This window comes from Dipodomys spectabilis, unplaced genomic scaffold, assembly GCF_019054845.1.
Source record: "Dipodomys spectabilis isolate Male_0828 unplaced genomic scaffold, ASM1905484v1 ptg000257l, whole genome shotgun sequence".
NCBI lineage: Eukaryota > Metazoa > Chordata > Mammalia > Rodentia > Heteromyidae > Dipodomys > Dipodomys spectabilis.
In genome coordinates this window covers 991,686-1,009,909 of record NW_024870934.1, presented here as the reverse complement: position 1 = coordinate 1,009,909, position 18,224 = coordinate 991,686, and the positions used below count along the sequence as shown (strand labels likewise).

General features: G+C 57.2%; 1 protein-coding gene across 2 annotated transcripts in view; it reads right to left on the bottom strand.

Annotated features, from left to right (window-relative positions):
• The window catches only part of Cdh4 (cadherin 4), a 423,338-nt gene that overhangs the window by 39,975 nt on the left and 365,139 nt on the right, over positions 1–18,224 (bottom strand). The gene's annotated exons all lie outside the window — the stretch shown is intronic.

The window sequence follows — 18,224 nt, the reverse complement described above, 5'->3', positions numbered from 1 at the left end:
CATGACTGGCATGAAGGGCCAGGGCCAAGAGACATGCATGACTGGGCATGCAGAGCCAGGGATGAGAGACATGCATGCTTGGGCTGAAAGGCATGCATGACGGCATGCAGAGCCTGGGCTGACAAGGTGGGCTACAGAGAAACAGAAAGGGCTTCTCTGGAGACAGAGAGAAACAGAGGCTGGGAGGGGAGGAGGAGGACTTTGTGCAGAGGGGCATGGCTCTGTGCAGGGTCATGGGAGGCTCTGCATTTTGTTCTGAGACCACAGAGAACGGTACTGTCCGTTCACCAGGGGTGATGTGGTCAAGTTGATGTTTTAAAGACATGTACAGAAAACAGACTAGGCAGTCACAGGTGTTTGGGCTGGGGTGGGGGCAGATGGCAGGGAGCTAATTCATTCACTGGATTTACAGAGACGTGGTTGTAATCAGATGGAGGTGTTGTACCTGGGGACCATCCGGGAGGCATTTGTTCATTCACTCAGTACATCTCTATTAAGTATCTTCTAGGGAAAAAAGAGTGGCTTGAGTGTTTTGGGGCCCTAGGAAAAAGCATCTTCCAACACATCTATGTTCCTTCATGCAAAGGGTTCAGTTTACTATCGACAGAATTTCCCAAGAGGTACTATGCCTTTGAAAGAAATGTAGGAAGTTCTGCTGTTAGCAAAGGTAGATGGACTATGCCGTTTCTCACCAACCTACTCTGGAGGAAAATAGAAACACTGGACTGGAAAAAAATCATTTAATGAAAGGCTGGAGAGAACTCCAAAATCTCATGAATTTGAGGGCCAGAACCCAGGGTTGTCTAACAGCGTCCAGCACCCAGGTCCCTCTGGAAGGATCCAGAACTCAGGCCCTCTGGAAAGATCCAGCACCCAGGCCTCTGGAAGGATCCAGCACCCAGGTCCTCTGGAAGTATCCAGAACCCAGGCCCTCTGGAGGGATCCAGTATCCAGGTTCTCTGGAAAGATCCAGAACCCAGGCCCTCTGGAAGGATCCAGAACCCAGGCCCTCTAGAAGGATCCAGAACCCAGGTCCCCTTTTTTCTCAAGGCATTTGCCCATTATAAGACTGGCTGTGTAGCCAGGCTCCGGTGGCTCACACCTGTCATCCTAGCCACTCAGGAGGCTGAGATCTGAGGATTGTGGTTCAAAGCCAGCCAGGACAGGAAAGTCTGTGAGACTCTTATCTTCAATCAACCACCAGAAAACCGGAAGTGGTGCTGTGGCTCAAGTGGTAGAGAGCTGGCCTTGAGCTGAAGAACTGAGGGACAGTGCCAAGGCCTCGAATTCAAGACCCATGATGGACCAAAAAAAAAAAGAGGTTGGCTGTGGCCAGACGGAATAACTGCATAGGTCTTTCAACAAATTCTCGGAGCAGCAGTAAGAAACCCGGAGCCAGACCTTCAGAGGAAGGGTTTTTGGGTTGGATTGAGGAGTGCCACAGCCCAAGGATGAGAGCTGCCTGGAGAGAAGTCCTCCAAACAGACGCATCTGTAGTGCAGGTGACTTGGGCGGAGGGGACCTGAAAGAATGAATCTGGCTGGTCCGTGGAGGAGTAGCAGCAGCAACCACCTGGCCCCAAGTGATCCATGGTTTCTCACACACAGTGCACGGTATTTAGTAACTGAATGCACAAGAAAAACCTGATCGGAGACGAAGGAAAAACCAGACGTGAAACAGTTCCAGAAGTGAGCGGAACAATTGCATGCAAACTTAAAAATCAACAGCAGCTTACTAGGTTCAGGGAATTTAAAAGGAAAGACAGAAAATGTTGCCAGAAAACTAGAAAGTATTAAAAAAATAGAATGAGAAAACTGCATTTGAAAAATAACTGAAATGAAGACCTTAAATAGACTTACAGTAGGTTAAATGCAACTACGAAGAGAGTTAATGACTTGGAAGACAGACCAAAAGAAAATATCCAGGTCAAAGCAACTGTTGAGATTGTAATTGGTCCCTCACATGTGAAGTTAGCATCCAGAAAAGTCCCCGGGGAGAGCAGGGGCAGGAACCATGTTTGGGAGGTAATGGCTGAAACATTTCAAAACCAAAACAGGGAATCTAGCTGCAGATTTAAGAAGCACGATCGGCAGGATAAGTAAAAATAAACCTAACTTGTCACGTGGTCATACATGGCTACAAGCCAAAGATAAAAATGTTTAACAGCAACGAGAGCTTTGTATTTATTATTTAGAGGCATAGAACCTTTACTGATGCAATAATGAGCTTTCACGCTGCCTTTCGTAGAAGTTCCAGGGGTAGGAAGCCGTGAAGGGATGAGAAGAAGCAACGAGGAGAATGGAGCTGAGCCACGTTTCCAGGCTGAGGCAGTGATCTGTCACCGCAGACCACAGCACAGGACGTGCCCCGCGGGCTTCCCTGGCGGGAGGACGGCCGAGATGTGTGGAACACTGACCTCCCAACCCAGACGCGTCACCCACCGCACATCCGGAGCAGATGAGGGATCAGCAAAAGCAATTTTGCCTTCTGGGGTTTTACAATCCTTACAAAACCCAACAAGCAAGCATATAAACTAAATCCTTACCAAATTTCATGTCTCATGTCAACCTTGTGCATGATTGGAGCTCCAGGATTCTTTCTCCCCTCCCTCCCTCCCTCCTTTCATCCTTCTTTTCTTGAATCCTGGGACTGGAATTCAGACCCTCCTGCTAGCTAGGAAGCAGCTCTACCACTTGAGTTATGCCATTTAGCCTTTCAGTTTTAGTTATTTTCAGGCAGTTATTTTTTATTTCCCCCTCAGGACATGAAAGCATGCTGCGGTACTGCCCTCAAACTTGGCAGATGCCATGAAGAGGCTGGGCACTGTCCAAAGATGAGGTTATACCACAGAGAGAATGCAGACCCACGGCGAGACCGAGCATCCCAAGGAAGGCAAGGCACAGTGGCCAGCCCAGGAAGCCAGCCCACGGTCCACACTAACCAGCACATACCAGACTTGTCCACACTAACCTCCCGTATCCAGCCTTCTCCTAAGTGCTGTCACATTGGCCTGCCTCCCCCCCTCCCTTCCCTCCCTCCCTCCCTCCCTCCCTCCCTTCCTTCCTTCTTTTTTTTTGGGTCCGGTCGTGGGGCCTGAACTCTGGGCCTGGGCGCTGTCCCTCAGCTCTTCAGTTCAAGGCTAGTGCTCTACCAGTTGAGCCACAGCGCCACTTCCGGCTTTTTTCTTTTTGCTTATGTGGTGCTGAGGAATCAAACCCAGGGCCTCAGGCATGCAAGGCAAGCGCTCTACCACTGAGCCACCTTCCCAGCCCCCCTTCCTTCCTTTGTTCCCTTCCTCCCTCCCTCCCTCCCTCCCTCCCTCCCTCTCTTCCTCCCTTCCTTCTTTCCTTCCTTCCTTCCTTCCTTCCTTCCTTCCTTCCTTCCTTCCTTCCTTCCTTCCTTCCTTCCTTCCTTCCTTCCTCCCTCCCTTCCTTAGAACAGCCAAAGAAAATGAAGCTTCCTGCCAGGCACCGGTGGCTCACACCTGTCATCCTAGCTATTCAGGAGGCTGAGATCTGAGGATCACAGTTCAAAGCCAGCCTGGGCAGGAAAGTCCGTGAGACTATTACCTCCAATGAGCAACCAGAAAACTGGAAGTGGCGCCGTGGCTCAAGTGGTAGAGTGCTCACTTTGAGCTGAAGAGCTGAGGGATAGCACCCAGGCCCACAGTTCAAATCCCACAACCAACAGAAAAAAAAAAAAAAGAAAAAAGAAAAGAAGAAAGCGAAGCCTCCTAACCAGTCATGGTGTGTGTGTGTGTGTGTGTGTGTGTGTGTGCGTGCGTGCGTGCGTGCGTGTGTGCGTGTGTGTGTGTGCGCTCTGGTTCCTGGTGGGCTTCCTCCTCATCCCCAGCAGTCTCGGTCCCCTTCTCTGCCCGCCCAAGTCTGCCAGGTGCAGAGCAGGGCTGGCCGCTGGCTGGAGCAAGTGTCCAGGGAGCCGCTGCCGTGCGGTTCACGACGGTCTGTCTCCATATTGCCACTGAGGAAGCGGTGCATAGGAGCGGTCTCAGATTCTGCACAAGAATCCATAATTATCTCAAAATGGGGAGTTGAATGAAAAACAAAACAAAACAAAACAGAACAACAAACCTTGGGCTCCCACGCTCTGCAGTGGGGCAGAGGAAGAATGGGAATAATCAAGCAAGCCGCGTTCGAGGCCAGCCGGGGCTCAGGCTCACCAGGGCGCGTCCCTGAGATGGAATCGTGTAAGGCCTCGAAATGTTGCAGAAGAATATTTCATGGCATTTGAAATTTCTATGGATTATGGTGAGATCAGAAATAATCAGCATTCTAATCTGTGTAGCACTTGTCTTGAAAATAAGCACGCTTTAATGCGGAGAGAAGACCAGGAAGGTAGATGGCAACACAGCCGATAGTGACCTCTGATAGTGGCTGGATGATTCATTGTGTCCCTTTGTGAGTTCTAGACTTCCTCAAGAGTAAGAGTTACACGAGAAAGAGAGAGAAACAAAGAGAGACCGAGGGAGAGGGAGGAGGAGCGGGAAAGGGAGAGAAGGAAAGTGAAGCAAACCCAGCTGTCCGTCTTCAGCCCAGGACAAGGAGACGGTGCCTGAGGCTGGAGCACTCAAAGCCAAAAGGAAGAACTAGTTCCATGGTTGCCATGGCAATGGCTTCTGATAAAAGGGGCTTTCCCAGCCCCGGAACGGAGCGAGCACTCAGCAATTTCAGTTTCCTTCCTAAAAGATGGACGAGGAGGCCAGCGGAAGGGGCTCACACCTGTAATCCCAGCCACTTCGAAGGTGGATATCCAGAGGATCACTGTTTGAGGACGGCCTGGGCCAAAAGATAGCAAGACCCCGTCTCAACCCATCAACGCGGGGGCTGTGATACCCGAGCTCCATCTCTGCCTGGAAGCCTAGACAGGAAGCTCTCAGCTCAGGCCAGCTGGGGCATAAATGTGAAACCCTATGAAAAAATAAAGTGTGAAGCAAAAAGGATAAGAGCCTAGCTCAGAGGGTAGAGGCCTGGGGAGCCATGCCAAGGCCCTGAGTTCAAACCCCAGTGCCACCAAAAGACGAAAGATGGCAAAGAGAAGGGTGAGTGAGGATGAAGGGCTCTATTCTGGAGCCTGGGAAGCTGCCTGTGGGACGGCCAGCCCCTGCCCTGGCCGAGGGATGGCCTAGGCTCCTGGGTCTTGTGCTACTCACTCAGCTACCAGCTGGAGACATCTGGTGGAGTGAGGGGCAGGCTGTCTCCCGAGGGCATCCTGTGGCGGCCTTTACCTGTGTTCCTCGAGCCTCAGTTTACTCCTTACCCCAGCGAGCAGCCGTCCAGTCTGTCCCCTCCCTCCCCCGTCCTGTGTGCTCCTTATCTGGGAGCCCTTCCCTCAGGCCTTCCCTCACCCCCAGCCTTTCCCTTGTTCCTGGCTGTGGTGACGCTCTATTTCCCGCTGCCGGAGCTCCGGTGGGCCATGACCTTCCTCTCATGCTAGGTCACCAGAGGTCTCTAACTCTCCTCCTGCCAGCTGTGCACCCACCTCCCCTCGCCAGGGTTTCCTGAAAGCTGAGCGCAGCCCCAGCAAAGCAGAGGCAGGGGCAGGGGAGGGAGGCGGCTGGGGCATCCACTCACTGCAGGGGATCAGCTGTCCACAGGATGGCGGGACAGACGCTAAGCATGCTGGAGTATTAACAATACCCTTAAATACTGTTAAAATATTACTGACAAGCACTTGCAGTAAGCAATACACACAGACACACACACACACACACACACACACACACGTTTCTATTTGTCAGTTGTGGGGTCTGAACTCGGCCTGGGCACAGTCTCTCAGCTCAAGTGGTGGAGCACTTGCTTTGAGCTGAAGAGCTGAGGGACAGCTCTTGAACTCTGAGGAATTCAAATCCCACGACCACCTCTCCTCCCCCCACAAAGAAAAGAAACCCAGACCTGTCACCCAGGCGAGGGCTCAGTCTACTTCAGAAGCAGAAAGTGGACTGAACTGGCACCTTCCCTGAGGCTTTGAGTGCAGGGGTTAGTTGTAAGCCCTGCCCTAGACGCACCCAGAAGCAAAGGGCACCGCCCCCCCTCCCCGCACCAGCCCTCCAGCATGGCATCCTGTAGGGAACCCACGGGGTGCTGACACGGGAGGGCCAGCTTTGGGGTGCTGAGTGGACATGCCACAGAGGTGAGGCCACTGTCCTGGCTAGTGTCACCAGCTCCCCATGGTCCCCACGGTCCCTCATGCCTTAGAGGGAGCCAGGCCATGCTGGCTGGTGCCAGGGTTCTGGTAATAGCGTGAGCATTTTGGGGGCTTAGCTCCCCACAGCTCTCCCCAGCCTGGGGCTTCCTTGCCCTCCCAGGGGGCAGAGTTCTGCCAGTTTGCAGAATGTTTGTTCTCAGCAGGGAAATGGGCGGATTTATTGCTCCGCAAGCCCCTCAGTCCCAGCAGATCAGGCTTAGAAGCTGTGTCCTGAGTCATGGCCCCTGTCACAAACCCGGGGAGGCCCGAGGATAGGATGGGATTTCTCCAGACACTGTGTGCAGACCTGTGCCAAGGGTAACACGGTTAGCTCCCGTGAGGAGCCGCGTGGGCCTTGTGTGGCAGGAGCTCCTGAGATGCCTGGAGGTGGGAGGCTGGCGGGCACAGGAGCCTCTACATCTGGTCAAGGGACCCCTGGGACCCTCACTGATGCCTGAGTACCCCTCTTTTCCCAGGACTTCTACTGAGAGGGCTCTGGGTTCCAGTTCTGCCCTTTGTTTGGCATTCTCTCATTGGGCTCCACATGTTTGGGGTTTGGGGTTTTGTCTAATGGCAATAAAGCCACAAGGCAGGCATCCAGAAACTACAGGACCGAGAATCCCAGCACTGGTGATCTGTCTGAGCTGACCGCCCCCCCCTAATCTGAGCTGACCCTAGATCTGGCAGGAGGGCTTGGGAACGCATCCAGGAATTCTGAATGTAATCTGTGCTTGGGAAATGCTGGTAACACTAGGATGGAAGCCTGACCCACATGGCCTTGGGTGTGTTTGGAAGGTTCCAGAGGATGAGGAACTGTGGAGGCCCAGTGTTCCCCAAAGGGCTGCACCTGGAGCTGCTATAATGAAGAGCCACAGTCCCCGCTGTGGAGGGTGATGGTGTGAGGGTCTAGGGCCATGGGCTGGGCCAGAGCCGGCCTCACCGTCTGGGGCCACTTCCTGCAGGGCTCTGGCAGCCCCCTCCCCATGTGGTGGGCAGGGGGGCTCCGGTGGCCACGCCCCCTTCCCATGTGGTGGGCAGGGCTGGCTCTGGTGGCCACACCCCTTCCAGTGAGATGAACAGGGCTGGCTCCCGTGGCCACGCCCCCTCCCCATGTGGTGGGCAGGGCTGGCTCCCGTGGCCCCGCCCCCTTCCCATGTGGCGGGCAGGGCTGGCTCCCGTGGCCACGCCCCCTTCCCATGTGGTGGGCAGGGCTGGCTCCCGTGGCCACGCCCCCTTCCCATGTGGTGGGCAGGGCTGGCTCTGGTGGCCACACCCCTTCCAGTGAGATGAACAGGGCTGGCTCCCGTGGCCACGCCCCCTCCCCATGTGGTGGGCAGGGGGCTCCCGTGGCCACGCCCCCTCCCCATGTGGTGGGCAGGGCTGGCTCCCGTGGCCACGCCCCCTTCCCATGTGGTGGGCAGGGCTGGCTCTGGTGGCCACACCCCTTCCAGTGAGATGAACAGGGCTGGCTCCCGTGGCCACGCCCCCTCCCCATGTGGTGGGCAGGGCTGGCTCCCGTGGCCCCGCCCCCTTCCCATGTGGCGGGCAGGGCTGGCTCCTGTGGCCACGCCCCCTTCCCATGTGGTGGGCAGGGCTGGCTCCCGTGGCCACGCCCCCTTCCCATGTGGTGGGCAGGGCTGGCTCTGGTGGCCACACCCCTTCCAGTGAGATGAACAGGGCTGGCTCCCGTGGCCACGCCCCCTCCCCATGTGGTGGGCAGGGGGCTCCCGTGGCCACGCCCCCTCCCCATGTGGTGGGCAGGGCTGGCTCCCGTGGCCACGCCTCCTTCCCTTTCACGTGGTGGGCAGGGCTGGCTCCTTTTGTTTTTTTTTTGGTCGGTCGTGGGTCTTGAACTCTGGGCCTGGGCGCCGTCCCTCTGCTTTTCAGCTCACGGCTAGTGCTCTACCACTTGAGCCACAGCGCCAGTTCCGGCTTTTGTCTGCTTATGTGGTGCTGAGGAATCGAACCCAGGGCCTCTTGCATGCAAGGCAAGCACTTTACCACTGAGCCACCTTCCCAGTCCAGGGCTGGCTCTCGTATCTGGAAAGGTGCCCTGTGTTCAGTCCTGACCCTGCTCCCGGCTGGGTGGACCTGAGAGCTCCCTACCTCCTGCTGCACTGCCCTGTCCTTTGCCTGTCTGTGAAGCTGGGCCTGGCCCGGCCGAGAGCCGCCAGCCGTGGCCTCTGTGCTCACCTAGGTTGGCACTACGTGGAGAACGAGAAGGAAGCCATCTTTCACGAGCCTTCTCTGGAGGCGTCCTCTCTCCTTCCTGGTAGGAAGACTGGGTTTTCCCTAATAATTGAAGCAGCTGTAACTTTCTGGCCCTGCAGGAGGTGGGGGCGGCTCTCACCTGAATGAGACAGGACACCTCTTATTAATTGTGCTGGCAAGTAGGGGAGAAAGGGGAGAAGTCCCAGCTCGGCGCTTCCTCGGGATTCATGTTCAACCCTGCCACACGCCTTAAAGGATTAATTTCACAAGCCTTAAATTGCAGTTTAATTTGAAAACTAATTCAGCCCCATAATTGGCTTTCTGCTCAAATCACTGAGGCTAAAGATTTAAATTCTTAATATTCAGATGACTTTCAAGTATCTGGTGCCATCTGTGCATTAGTTCGTGGCATTAATCTCAGGGGACTTCCACCGGCACAGAAATAAAATAAATAAATACACGGGTCCTCTAATAGAATAATCTAGTTAAGCAAAAACTCCGCTTTGTATAGATGAAGGTTTCTTTGACTTCATTTGCAGCATGTAGATGTCTCTGGTATTTAATATTTTTTAAAGACATTAATTTTGCAATATCTAATGTGGGCCTCCACACAGCTCAAGGGTCAGGGAGAGCAGAGAGTTCCAGCTGTAGCCTTTGTTAAAACACAGGAAGGGAAGACTGAGTGTGTTGTGCGTGTGCCCGGCCAGGGCTGCCTCAGCAAGTCTGCCACCTGGCTGGTGGATGTCTGGAAAGGAGGTGTACACGGACACAGTGGCTCCTGTGGGCAAAGGGTCCATGTACGAGGACCCTGCCCTGAGCGAGCGTCAGAGTCTGAGCCTGAGCCTGAGCTTGGTGTCTGAGGCTTTGAGTGACAAGAACAGAAACATCAGCCGGGTGCTGGTGGCTCACGCCTGTAATCTTAGCTACTTAGGAGGTTGAGATCTGAGGACTGTGGTTCAAAGCTAGCTAGGACAGAAGAATCTGTGGGACTCTTATCTCCAGTTAACCAGAAGTGGAGCTGTGGCTCAAGTGGTAGAGCACTAGTTAAGCTTCGATTACAAAAGCTCAAGGAGAGTGCCCACGCCCCAAGCTCAAGATGGAGGACCAGCAGACACACAGAAAAAGGATGGAGACCTGTGCTCGTCACCACAGGAGGGCGGGTGCTGAGGGACGGAAGGGACCTGGCAGGTCCGGTGGCCACGGCCATCCCACCATAGGCCAGAGCGGGGTTTACCTCAAAGTGGCTATGCCCGCCCCTTCCTCCTCCCTCTCGGCTCATCCTCAGATGGCCTGCGCCCGGCTTCTCAAGGAGCCCTGGCACAGCGGGTCCCAGCAAGGCTGCTGTCTCTTCTAGGCCCAAAACAATGCTGTCACTTGACTCGGCTAAAGAGAAAGACACATTTCCACTTCTGAGGCAGAGCAGCGACACTAGGAAGGGCGGCATGGCGCGAGGTGCCAGACTTATGCGCGCTAAGGTCCCGGCACCCAACCTCTGGCTTTAAATAAGGCATACGATTATGAACAGAGGTTTGATTTGACAAAAGTAACTTGGTAAACTTCAGGAAGTGGGCTAATATCGTGAGTGAGAATTCACAGCAGCTTAGCAAGGCTAAGCTGTGAAGCTGACGCTGTGTGAAAGCCCTCCCTAACCCCTCAGTGCCATGGGGGAGGGGGACTACATTTCCATTTTTCCATTTGCAGGAGGCCACACCACAGGTTTGCAGTGGTCATGTGGTGCCACACGTGCCACTTCTGAGGCAGAGCAGCTGCGTGGGACAGCTGGGCAAGACAGGCACAGGTGCCATGCCCTGTGCGTCTTGCTCCAGGAAGCAGACGGGCGAGGGTACAGGAGCGTGTGTGTGTGCGCGTGCGTGTGAACTCTGCTCCAACAGCCATTTCTAGTGTCATCAGGACAGTGATGCCGGCAGGACAGATGCAAACAGGGAGCACCGCAGAGGTCGTGCCGGAGCACCGCGCCTGTGACTGAGAGGCTGACGGCAGCGCAGTGGAGGAAGGCCGCCTTTGGGTGCCGGTTGTCAGAGCAATAAGCAGAAATATAACATAAGCAAAACCAAAATAATGAGGATGGGAGGGGAAAACCGAGAGAGAGTGAGGGAAGGGGTAACACTGTGCAAAAAGAAATGTACTCCCTGACTTAGTAACCGTAACCCTTCTGCACATCACCTTTATAAGAACGAAACAAACCAAGATGTCTCACACAGTATGCAAAAATCAACTCCCAGTGAATAGCAAAGCCAGTGTGCAATGTAAAACCACAACATGCTTAGAGAAAAGCGCAGGAGAGCAGGTTCAGGACCTAGAGTCGATGAAGAGTTTTGGGGAGTGATACCAAAGCTCCTTTATGAGAGAACTCACGGATAAATGGAACTTCACCCAGATTATAAACTCCTGCCTGCAAAAGACCTGCGAGAAAATGAGTTACAGGTCAGGAGAAGCAGCTGGAGCTGCTCTGACCAAGGATGCGAGTGTAGCAGGGGTAACGAGTTCTAGCCACAGCAAGGAGCAATCCAATTAGGCAATGGGCAAAGATGTGGACGGGCCACTGCTGATGCCGCACAGATGACAGAGACGAGGACAGAACACTGCAGATGACACACAGATGCAGAAAGACATCCCACGCCGCTCACCACTAGAGAAGTGCAGGGACTACGGGGCAGTCGGGGCCGCACCTGGGAGGACAGTGTCAGCACAGAGCAGCGACAGCCCCTGCTGGTGCGGACGCAGAGAAGCCCGGACACTCAGGGCAGCAGGGGCGTGGCGCTGGAGGGCACCACAGTGCTGGACACTGGTTAACACGGGTAGGTCGAGGGTTGGTCACCAGCCCTGGCGGAGCCTTCTTAGGGTTTGGATGTAAGGTGTTTGCCCCAGCGCTCACGTGTTGAAGGCTTGGGCCTGGCTGGTGGATCCCACTGTGGAACAGTGGTGGGCCTGGAGGACTCTGAGCTCATCAGGGGACTAATCCACATGGACATTTATAATCTGGTGGCAGTATGGGAAGTGGTGGGAACTGGAAATGGAGCTTGGGCCGTGCCTTGGAAGGGTCTGTCTTGTCCCTGGCTCCTTCTCAATATCTCTCCTCCTCCTGGCTGCCACAAGGTGAGCCGTCCGTGGCTGAAAGCCTTTCCTTTTCCCAAGCAGTAAAGTCGGCCATCACAGACTGAGACCACGGCAGCTGTGACCCAAAATAAGCCGCCCCCTTCAGTCACCCCTGCAGGCATTTCGTCACAGTGACCAAAAGGGACCACACCATCCTGTACTCCTACAGGCCTGGTGGAGGGAGTCAGGTTGGGGATGGGGGGTGTGCCCTGGAAGGGGACACTGGGACCCCAGGCCCTCCTCTCTCTCCTAGTGGGAGGGGGCTAGATCCGGGGGGGGACACATGACACAAACATGTAGACATAGACACACATATACATAGACACACCATCACACATGGATACGGATACACCCACAGACCCAGAAGTACACAGACCTGTGACGTACAGAGACACAGACACACACAGCAGTCGGGTGGCCCTGATGGCTTCAGAGAGGCTGCAGGTGGCGTGGAGACCACCTCCTAGTATGGGGACACTGGGGGAGGGCTGATGGACGTGGCTGCATTATTTCTGACAGCACCATCTGATTCTACAGTTTTCCCCAGCCTCCATACTTATGCAAAGTCCTCTCTGGAAACCCCACATGCATCAGCCTCTCAGCTAGTGCTGCTGGGGGCTGGTGGAGGGCATCACACTGGGGCCCCGGGGGACCCCTGGGCACAGACCCTCCTGGGCCTGCCACACAAGGTCGGCTAGATCCTTCCTCCTGGGAATGTTACTGGTTGTTCCCACTTTCCGGTGACCTGGAGAGGCAGAGCACCTCATCTCCTTTAGAAAGCATCCATCTGTAGCTCACCAACTGCTCCAGTAGGACCATGCGCTCTGACAGGACCATGAGCCAGGTGAGTCGGAGGTGGGGGAAGGCGGCTGGGGACGGGGTGGACCTTCCCTGCTCCCTGCCGCGGGCAGAGACCGAGGCTGCGGCCCCGCTTTCCCCAGGACTGCTCGGGGTGAGTGGCTGATGGTGGCAGTGGCGTCCATGCCCCTACCCCTCTGGTCCCAGTGGGTGGTCAGTGTGCTACAGAGGAAAGAGTGGGTTTGGGGAAGAAAGCGGGGGTGACCGGGCATAGCACTGCAGGTTACTGACCCCAGACAATTCCTGCCTTCCAAAGCTCCTCCCCGCTTAGTCAATATTTAACCTTCCTCTACTTGAACGCACGTCCCAAACCTTCCATTAGCCTGTCGCTCTAGAGAATAATGACTAATTTCTGGCGGTAGTTTTTCTTTATTACACAAAGGCATGTGCAAAACCCTTCCATTACTGTAATTTGCTGATGGAAAAGAAGAAATCACAGGGACAATTTCTAGGACCAAGGACTGCACTGTGGCGAGCACATGCCACACTCTGTCTGGGCCTCACGTCCTTGCCCTCGATTGGGTCAGTGGAGGAAGGAGCCGAGTTCGAGGCAGCCATGTACAACTCCATCTCAGACTTGGCTTGAAGGCCTGGCTTCTTCCAGGACTAGAGACAGACTCTGGGGCCCTGGGGCTCTGAAAGCCAGCTGACAGACACTTAACTCACACACAGTCCTTGGAGAGCTCAGAGTGGGAGAGAAGGCAGGGGATGGAGCAGCCAGGGGGCGGGGCCAGCACTCTAGGGCGGGGCCAGCAGGTAAGGGGTGTGGTCAGTGCTGGGCATGGGTGGGGGGGTGAAGAGGGGTTAGGCCAGGTGAGATCTCCAGGTTTAAAGGTTTGGAGGATTTGGGGGAGGAGATACAGATCTGGGAAGGCTTCTGCTATTGATGTGTTTTAAAATAAGACAGAAGGGAGCTTTGTGCGGCCAAGGCCAGGCAGACTGGTGCCTGCAAACAGGCTGTGTGGGAGGAGAGAGGCCCCCTGGCTCTGCGCTGGGGCAGCTGCGCCCGCCCCTCACGCGCAGCCCCTCCCCCAGGTGCCCTTGGCCGTCCCCACTTCTTCCCGTGGGCTGCTGCAGCGGATCTGCCCCTCTAGGGACTGTGGGGAAGAACAGCCCAAGGTTCCGCAGAACGTCCCTCCTGCCCCTGCGGAGGCACTGGCTTGCCTGAGTGTCCCCATCCTGAGAGACCATCAATCGCCTTGTAGAGACAGAAGCCCTGGAGACAGCGCTGAGAGAACTGGGAGGCCAGATGACAAATGTTTGCCTTCCCGCCCTGAGGCCTTGTGGAGCAGGAGGGGACTCAGCGCAAACCAGCCCTGCTCAGACGCGGCCTCCAGCTCCCCGGGGCCCAGAAGCCTGCCCTGCTGGGGCCAGTCAGAGGGTGCACGACCCACTTAACTGGACGGACGCCTTTTAGTGCCATGGCTACTCTGATGGCCCAGCAGAGCCCTCCCCTGAGGCCTCATCCCCCGCCCGCCAACCCAGGCCAGATCAGTCCAAGGAGGGCCTCCTTCCGCTCCCTGTAGCGGCCGGCAGTGGGGGCAGCCCTTTCTTGACAAACCCTGGGGGCCTGTCAGCTCCACTGACCGGCCACCGCTTGGGGCCGCTCAGGATTCCGCAGGCTCTTCCGACGCTGCTGCTGCCCACGGGCCGGCCTGGTCCGCAGCAGGGCAGGGTGCAGGCACCTGTGATCTCGCTCGCCTACCCCGAGTGCTGCCCTCCCGGGGCCTCAGGACTGTTTCCGGTCAGTGAGCGGATGCACACTGGAGGCCACGGCAGGACTCACGCTAGGCCGGGCCGGCATACAGCCACGTGATCACCGCGGTCCATGGGGCAGGCTCTCGGCGAGCTCCAGGGGGACTGACTTCTGGAGGCTTGGAACCGAATCCCAAGTCCAGGCCAGGAGGTCTCGCAGGGTGGGTCTCGGTCTCTGGCCGCGTCTCCCCAGACCCTGGCCTGTGCTCTTTCCTGTTCCAGGCTTCTTCCCGGCACACCTGCCTGCCTCAGCCCCGCCCTGGCTGCTCCTCTTCCCACTCTGGTGCCCAGTCTACACCTCCGGACCGGGACACCCCCCCTCCAGGGCAGTGACACACCCCTCCACAGCGTGACACACCCCTCCACAGCGGTGACACACCCCTCCACAGAGTGACACACCCCTCCACAGCGTGACACACCCCTCCACAGAGGTGACACACCCCCTCCAGGGCAGTGACACACCCCTCCACAGCGTGACACACCCCTCCACAGCGTGACACACCCCTCCACAGAGGTGACACACCCCTCCACAGCATGACACACCCCTCCACAGAGGTGACACACCCCTCCACAGCGTGACACACCCATCCACAGCGTGACACACCCCTCCACAGCGTGACACACCCCTCCACAGAGTGACACACCCCTCCACAGAGTGACACACCCCTCCACAGCGTGACATACCCCTCCACAGAGTGACACACCCCTCCACAGTGTGACACAGCCCTCCACAGCGTGACACACCCCTCCACAGTGTGACACACCCCTCCACAGCGTGACACACCCCTCCACAGAGGTGACACACCCCTCCACAGCAGTGACACAGCCCTCCACAGAGGTGACACACCCCTCCACAGCGTGACACACCCCTCCACAGTGTGACACAGCCCTCCACAGCAGTGACACACCCCTCCACAGAGGTGACACACCCCTCCACAGCGTGACACACCCCTCCACAGCGTGACACAGCCCTCCACAGCAGTGACACAGCCCTCCAAAGAGTGACACACCCCTCCACAGCGTGACACAGTCCTCCACAGAGGTGACACACCCCTCCACAGAGTGACACACCCCTCCACAGCGTGACACACCCCTCCACAGTGTGACACACCCCTCCACAGCGTGACACACCCCTCCACAGCGTGACACACCCCTCCACAGTGTGACACAGCCCTCCACAGCAGTGACACACCCCTCCACAGCGTGACACACCCCTCCACAGTGTGACACACCCCTCCACAGTGTGACACACCCCTCCACAGTGTGACACAGCCCTCCACAGAGTGACACAGCCCTCCACAGCAGTGACACACCCCTCCACAGCAGTGACACAGCCCTCCACAGAGTGACACAGCCCTCCACAGTGTGACACACCCCTCCACAGCGTGACACACCCCTCCACAGCGTGACACACCCCTCCACAGCGTGACACACCCCTCCACAGAGTGACACACCCCTCCACAGAGTGACACACCCCTCCACATAGTGACACACCCCTCCACAGAGGTGACACACCCCTCCACAGCGTGACACACCCCTCCACAGTGTGACACACCCCTCCACAGAGGTGACACACCCCTCCACAGCGTGACACACCCCTCCACAGAGGTGACACAGCCCTCCACAGAGGTGACACACCCCTCCACAGCGTGACACACCCCTCCACAGCGTGACACACCCCTCCACAGAGTGACACACCCCTCCACAGAGGTGACACACCCCTCCACAGAGGTGACACACCCCTCCACAGCGTGACACACCCCTCCACAGCGTGACACACCCCTCCACAGAGTGACACACCCCTCCACAGAGGTGACACACCCCTCCACAGAGGTGACACAGCCCTCCACAGAGGTGACACACCCCGCCACAGAGGTGACACAGCCCTCCACAGAGTGACACACCCCTCCACAGTGTGACACACCCCTCCACAGTGTGACACACCCCTCCACAGAGGTGACACACCCCTCCACAGAGGTGACACACACCTCCACAGCGGTGACACACCCCTCCACAGTGTGACACACCCCTCCACAGTGTGACACAGCCCTCCACAGAGTGACACAGCCCTCCACAGCAGTGACACACCCCTCCACAGCGGTGACACACCCCTCCACAGTGTGACACACCCCTCCACAGTGTGACACAGCCCTCCACAGAGTGACACACCCCTCCACAGCGTGACACAGCCCTCCACAGCAGTGACACACCCCTCCACAGAGTGACACAGCCCTCCACAGCAGTGACACACCCCTCCACAGTGTGACACACCCCTCCACAGCGTGACACACCCCTCCACAGAGTGACACAGCCCTCCACAGCAGTGACACACCCCTCCACAGAGTGACACAGCCCTCCACAGCGGTGACACACCCCTCCACAGTGTGACACACCCCTCCACAGCGTGACACACCCCTCCACAGAGTGACACAGCCCTCCACAGCAGTGACACACCCCTCCACAGCGTGACATACCCCTCCACAGTGTGACACAGCCCTCCACAGAGTGACAAGCCCTCCACAGCAGTGACACACCCCTCCACAGAGTGACACACCCCTCCACAGCGGTGACACACCCCTCCACAGTGTGACACAGCCCTCCACAGAGTGACACACCCCTCCACAGCGTGACACACCCCTCCACAGCGTGACACACCCCTCCACAGTGTGACACACCCCTCCACAGCGGTGACACACCCCTCCACAGAGTGACACAGCCCTCCACAGCAGTGACACACCCCTCCACAGTGTGACACACCCCTCCACAGAGTGACACACCCCTCCACAGAGTGACACACCCCTCCACAGCGTGACACACCCCTCCACAGAGTGACACAGCCCTCCACAGCAGTGACACACCCCTCCACAGCGTGACATACCCCTCCACAGCGTGACACACCCCTCCACAGCAGTGACACACCCCTCCACAGCGTGACACACCCCTCCACAGAGTGACACACCCCTCCACAGAGGTGACACACCCCTCCACAGAGGTGACACACCCCTCCACAGAGGTGACACAGCCCTCCACAGAGGTGACACAGCCCTCCACAGCATGACACACCCCTCCACAGCGTGACACACCCCTCCACAGAGTGACACACCCCTCCACAGCGTGACACACCCCTCCACAGAGGTGACACACCCCTCCACAGCGTGACACACCCCTCCACAGAGGTGACACACCCCTCCACAGCGGTGACACACCCCTCCACAGCGTGACACAGCCCTCCACAGTGTGACACACCCCTCCACAGCGTGACACAGTCCTCCACAGAGTGACACACCCCTCCACAGCGGTGACACACCCCTCCACAGAGTGACACACCCCTCCACAGCGTGACACACCCTTCCACAGCGTGACACACCCCTCCACAGCGTGACACACCCCTCCACAGAGGTGACACACCCCTCCACAGTGTGACACAGCCCTCCACAGAGTGACACAGCCCTCCACAGCAGTGACACACCCCTCCACAGCATGACACACCCCTCCACAGCAGTGACACACCCCTCCACAGCGTGACACACCCCTCCACAGAGTGACACACCCCTCCACAGAGGTGACACACCCCTCCACAGAGGTGACACACCCCTCCACAGCGTGACACACCCCTCCACAGAGGTGACACACCCCTCCACAGCGGTGACACACCCCTCCACAGCGTGACACACCCCTCCACAGAGGTGACACACTCCTCCACAGAGTGACACACCCCTCCACAGCGGTGACACACCCCTCCACAGAGTGACACACCCCTCCACAGCGTGACACAGTCCTCCACAGAGGTGACACAGCGCCTCCAGGGCAGTGACACAGCCCTCCACAGAGTGACACAGCCCTCCACAGCGTGACACACCCCTCCACAGCGTGACACACCCCTCCACAGCGTGACACACCCCTCCACAGAGGTGACACACCCCTCCACAGAGTGACACACCCCTCCACAGAGTGACACAGCGCCTCCAGGGCAGTGACACACCCCTCCACAGCGTGACACAGTCCTCCACAGAGGTGACACAGCGCCTCCAGGGCAGTGACACAGCCCTCCACAGCGGTGACACAGCGCCTCCAGGGCAGTG